Here is a 6,559-nt window from a genome sequence, read left to right on the forward strand (position 1 = left end):
TCCTGCGTAGAAGTGAAATTTCTGTAGGAGCCTCATCTTCACTTCCTGTATTTGAACTTTATCACATTCTTTAACGATATTGCATAGCAACCTATAATTTGTAGAAAGGGCAGGCTCCTCACCTGTGGAGGCTCTGTGGTCTGTAATCATAGTCATTATAAGGCATGAGTCACAGTGAATGTCTCCTTCACAATTAACTTCCACAGGAGCTGTACAACTAAGAGCATCTGAACTATTAATGACAATAACACTTGGTCGCAATCATAGCTGTGCCGCTCAGGGCATTATTACAATAAGCCTATGAAAAGTAATATCAGGCCGGATGATGTTAGAGCAGATTCTGCATTCATTATTCTCATCACCTGACACGAGAAATGGAAGAATGATGCCACATTATACAGAGTTAATGATGGAGGATATGTGATCGTTCTCAAGACCAGGGTCGTGTCCAAAATGTTTTTGACTGGGGTGGCCAAACTGGAGCATTGATATCTGATATATCTGAAGAGCATTTATTCACCATGCCTGTCTCTACGAGTCATATCTACTTTAACTACCAGCATTAAGACATCAGACAGTTGTTATATTTCTGTTTCTTCCATGCCTTATTCTTTAAGACTCAATATGAAGACGTATCTTCAAGTGTCACATGACAAGTACCAACAACTGAAAATGTGCGACATATCAAGCATAGTGTTAGTTCAGGCAGGCCACGACGTCAAGCTCTATATTAGCTGACAACAGCGAGCCAAGCCAATCCTCAATCAGCTGATGGCTCAGCAGACTTATCCTATGCCTTCTATTGGAAAACTACATTTAGAGCACTCTATTTAAACAGCTCTAGCCCAGCTTCCTTTGCTGCTTCGTCTGCTGGCCGATTTGCAACCCACCTCCAACCCAGCTCCTCCTATCATGCTGTTTCTGAAATGAATCATTGTCATTCATGCTGTTCTGTTCGGGGGGTCTTTGCCGCTGCGCTCCCTGCTATAGCTGTTGGTGAGCTCTTCCTGCCTCGGGCTTTCCATGCAAGCGTGTGGAAGAGCAGAACAGAACCATACAGCCAAATAGAACTTGTACAAAGTAAAAAAAAGATTATTTTGACAAAATGGTCCTGACTGAATTAAAGTGGTGCATGTGTGATGTCCACGGTTGGCTCTGGTTGTAACTCTTGATTTTACTCGATGGTGGTTGCTTTCCTTTTTAGACTGTTTGTCTTCATCTGAGCGTCAAATTAGTTTATTTTTCTTTGGATTTTTACTTATTTTTGAAGTTGTGTCTGTAGTCGTCAATCTTTTCTTTGTTCAGCCACTTTACACACAAGTGTGTTTGTTGCATTAGCTCCGCCTGCCCTCTCTGGCAGACCAACCACTGCTCGATGATGGAAAACGTGTCACTAACTGGGATGTGATTTTTTTCTGCTAAAGTCGCCACCGACACCCAGTCTGTAATACTGCAAATGCAAAGACTTTCATCAGTGGGCCATAGCCTCCACTATGTTACCTCATTAACAGAGATTTATTTAAATGAAAATCTTCGAGATTATTACTTAAAATGCCACAAAAACGCACAATGCATTTAAGCCCAATAGTTTAGTTTAAAGTTGCGCCTTTGACCGGGCCGATCATAGTTTATGGGCTGTCACCTGGGTCAGGCCTGGAAACACCCCTTCTCATTACCAACATATAAAGATCAAAAAGTCACACAGAGCTGTGCACAGCTAAAATAAATAGTAGACATTGTGTAGTGAAACATACCAGCGGCCTACTGCAGCGCCATTGTTTGTAACACATGAGCACACACTCTGATGGGTACACAATACATCACTGTCAGGGTCCCATGACACCGCGCCATGCCTGCCAAACACCAACACACTTGTCAGCGGAACGACTTGCCAGTGTATGATTGTCAGCAGCTGCCATAATGACGATTTATTTATCTGCTTTCCCACCGTTTCCTTCACCTTATTTTCCCTCTCTTACAACCCGAACTGTAGCGACCAGTGTCGTCACAAAGCGGCCTCCTGAGGGACTTTTCATCTGTCATAGCAGCGTGTTCTCTCCACGCAGCTGGACGGACGACAGCACACAGCCTTCTCAGTTGTTTCTGCTTTGGATTGAATAACAACGGATTTGGAAAAGTGAAGGATCAGGTGGAGAAAGGAGCTGATATATTGTTCCCAGCCTGAGGGCAGTATACAGGCATGCTGGGCAAATTTTTCACATAGATGGAGCTTGAGCCTCATTCCACCCTCCAACTATTCATCTCACATGTTACACAGATATGCAGACACACTTTCCTTTGGTCATCTGCTTTCATGACATTTTCATGGTGGAACACATGGGACACAGACGCATCTCTGGTCACCGCAAACAGTGTCAAGTTGTCATGGAGACACACAGCAAACAAACTAAGCTGTACATTTAGCTTAACATGTATCACAGGTAAGTTAGAAATTATGTTAATAAACCAGTAACAGAATGCACTTGGGCTTCCTCTTTTCTTATTTTTCATGGAGGTCAGATTAAATTCCATGTTATTTGTCAAAGTTTCTATAGAGACCTCACAACAGCAGCTTGGCCTTCAGGCTGCCTGCCAGAGACAAAGCTCTGAGCCGTCAGTCCAAACCTGCCCACACACGCAGCACGCTGCAGTGAACTTCTCCAAACTTTGGACCATGGAAACAAAAACTAGAGCATCACTCTTGCCTACACACTGACAGATACGTTTTTTCCGTGTCATTGGGTTTGTTCAATATCTTGTCTTTCAATCTCTGAAAAGTTACATGTGATTCTTTACTGATGGATTTTAATGTGAAAAGATTGTTAACCATTTGTACCAGTTTATAACCCCGAAATCTAAATCTTTCCTGCAAGTCTGCTGACTCTCATGATTGCTTCGTGACAAGATTTTTTAGACACCAGTTCAAAAAAGAGAAACAGATTTAAAAATCATTCTTCAATCGGAAAATGAAATTCATTTAAACTCTCCAGCTATTCACAGAAAGAGACGGCTCTGTCTCGTCTACATTATAACCCTCAATCCTCAAGGACTTCTCTGAATCACAAAAACCTTTTAGCAAACAGCAAGCATGAAATCATAATCAGGATCAATCCTAAAATCTGCAGAATTACATCATTAAAAACACAATCCTACGGAAAACAAAACATCATACTGCTTTGAGACAGCAGATTGTAGCTGTTACATAACTACAGTTTTGCATCAGACTACCTGTGTCTTTTATGTATTTTATGTCTATGCATACATTCATTAATGGTATATTAGCGCAGGGATGTGGGGCTACAAACAGCTCTCAGCAGAGCCTTTACTCTGCGTTAATGGTAAAGGTGATTGCCTAATAGCTGCAGCATGGAATCGCTTTTCCCAATCCCACCCTCAGCCAATGAGCCGCTTCGTTCCCTGATTCGCAAATGAGCGGCACAAGGGCAAACCGGGATGGTGAAGGACACTCTTTGGACCAGGAGGAAACAGAGCCACCCTGGAGGGCCAAGCAGGCCTCATTTAGATTCAACTCTATCATTTCACTTAGGCATGTGTAATCTAAGCGCCATGCTTGCATGCAGTGCCAAGAACACAAGCAGGCGGTTCTTGCATAAGCTTTGGAGACAGTAATGTGTGACCTATAGTCGTTTTGAGTCTTGCGTGAGTCAATCAAACCATAATTAATTGTGAATTATCATGCTATCTGGACTCAAAACTCACAGCAGCTTATGCTATTCAGGAAATCAACATAGCCTAGCAACAAGCTTACAGACGCAAGAATACATGACAGCAGATCACTGTCCTTTAAGTAGCCAGGATAGAAAGCCTGCTTCCGGAGTGTAATGTTCACATGAGCATGGTGCAGAAATCAATTTAGATGTTTTTTCCCATGACAGCGCCTGGGCAGGGCATTTCTACTTTGTATTACCTTCCCCACCTTGTTTGTCCCCAAGCTATCATCCCAAATAGAATGGTGTCTGTGTCTCAAGGCGATGGCCATTGATCCACATTGGAAGTGAGATAGTGCTGCCTGAGCCATCAGCGCAATGCATTTTATTCCCCAGGCCACACTGACGAGTGCAGCTAGACAAAAGGCCACACAAAAAGTCCTGCTGTGACACACGGCTGTGAAAAAAGTGCGTTGGTCATTTCATCATGATTAGATTGGGTTGCAGCTCCTCTATAACCTGTTCTACCTACATTAATGTTCACACGTATGAATAGAGCCAATGAGAGTTAATCTACATAAATATAATCATGTAAAAGGCACTCACACCTCATTCAGTTTGATGTCACCATGGCAGTTTGGAGTGTGTACCTGCAGTATGAAAAGCATTTATAGAAATAGATTTTCTTACCATGATGGCCTTTGACACCATATCCAATGGCAATGATTTCTAAACGAACAAAAATGATTAGCAGGTGGAGATATAAGAATCAATGGGGAAAAAAAGGCTTACAAAGCATGCCCTGTTCACTCTTTGTCCCTGGTGGATTTATAAGGGAGGTTTAGGCCATTTTCAAACGTAGCTTTTTCTCTGTCTTAGCCTTTCGTCCACACAAAAAATCCATTTTAGGTCACTGAAAACAGATCTTTTGTAAAACTCCGGCCAGGGTGAAGACTTTTAGAAACTCCATTTGGTGACCTGCCGGTCATTTTGCTCAACTATACTGTCATGTTTTGTTCCATCTCAGGTCCAAACTGCACAGATTGTTCATTAAATAAATTTCAGTGGTTGAGAAATTTCGGAAATTTCGGGTCGCGATTTGTCATTAAGGAGGTGGTGGGTCCTGAGGCTAGACCAGTTGAGAACCACTGCACTATAGCAGACAGCAGATAGAAGACAAATAGGCCTGTGTTTACACAAAACCTGGAAGTGACATGAAGCTATCAGAGTGTAACCTGACAAACTCAATAGAGGCCCAGAAACACAAAGGTGAGTTATTTTTTCCCACACCATATTTTCATCAAGAGGCAGTCTGCGTCAAACACTCTCACTTCACCAGCGTTGGGTTACGCTTTGAAACTAGCTTATGTAACGTGTCAGGAAATGTTTTAGGTTTTTTTTACCCTGCAGTGAAAATCAAGTGTTTAACCTTGTAAACATTTCCATGTGATGTTTTTTCATGTCCTACAAGACATATCAGGAACAACATAAGCAGTCATCACCATGGCTGGGTCTGTCTGCTTTTAAACTGCAGTGTACCAAGGACAGGCTGAACAACACGTTTCAGATTGGCAGGTTTGAGACGTCACGAACCTAAGGAGCCAATCTTGTTAATGGGCGTGGTGACGCTACGCATATCATTATGTGTAACCTATGGCAACCACTTTGGCGATGCGGTTACAGCTGTAACTGTCATTGTAATTTTTGCAAACTCACTGCTGACTGTTAGCGTTATTACTACTAATAAGTACATTTCAAGCTAGTTAAGTTTCAACAAGTTGCCGCTATTCGATGGCAGATACGTGTTTTGTTTTCGGCTGTAATTTTACGAAAGGAGAAGCTGCACATTCCAGAAAAGGGTTTGACTTTGCATAGTGGGCGGGGACGATGTAGATTCAGGAATTTTTAATGAGGGAGAAGGAGGCGGTGCTTGGGAGGATTTTTACAAGGTAATTAAACGTATTTTGCAGAAAAAACTCATCAGACAAAATTTATTATTTCAAGCAGAGCATTTTATATGTCTTAAAACATGACTGGAGCTGGTCTTAAATTATCTCATTTTTCTACAGCCAAAAATTAACATTCATTTAATAATAATAATAATATACTAAAGAAGAATTTTATATCAAACAGAAGTGCTTGCTCTTTGAGCTCATCTGTGCTCAGCATGATGCATGAAAGCCTCATACATTCAATGTGTATTCCTGTATTAAAAACACTATTAAACACTTCATAATTTGCCTGCATGAACTTGCATGTGCAACAAATAACGTAATGTTCCATGTCAGTCATGGCCCAGTGGCCACTGGATTGCACCTTTCAACTCTGACTGATATATAGAGCTCTTCCCCCTGTAATTAAAGCTACTGGCTGTCTATCAGAGTGTGCATCATGATGATATAAAACGCACTTACAGCAGGAACAATTATGCTTCACTGAAGCAATTTAGAACATGTGAAAGCCATTGAGAGTGTTAAACATGGAGCAATTTCCAGTGTAGCAAAGCTTGAATGTGAAAGATTCAACTAGAGAGAAACTACGATCCCCAGCACACTGCAGGCCGCTGCGAAGCGTCCCCTGCCACTGCTCTCATTTCATAAAACACTGGCTTTGCATTTTCCAGGACTGCTCAGAGCAGAACTATTTAAACTCACTCTCCCAAATGAACAACTAAGTAAATGAATGCCTGGAATGTGTCATCGATTAAACAGCACAGTCCTTCTCCTCTGATTCATACTGTAGGCAGGCTGTGAGCGCTCAGCCACATAATCTCTCTTTTTCATTTCAGCACCTTCAGAATTGCCTTCTAAACACAAATAATGACAGTGGCAGCAAAGCTCTGCGAGCATATCCACAAGCTCAGACGAAATGTGTTGATCATTTGGCTGATT

This window comes from Semicossyphus pulcher, unplaced genomic scaffold (assembly GCF_022749685.1).
Source record: "Semicossyphus pulcher isolate SPU_LCO1_2020_fin unplaced genomic scaffold, fSemPul1.0.p SCAF_3, whole genome shotgun sequence".
In the NCBI taxonomy this organism is placed as follows: Eukaryota; Metazoa; Chordata; class Actinopteri; order Labriformes; family Labridae; genus Semicossyphus; species Semicossyphus pulcher.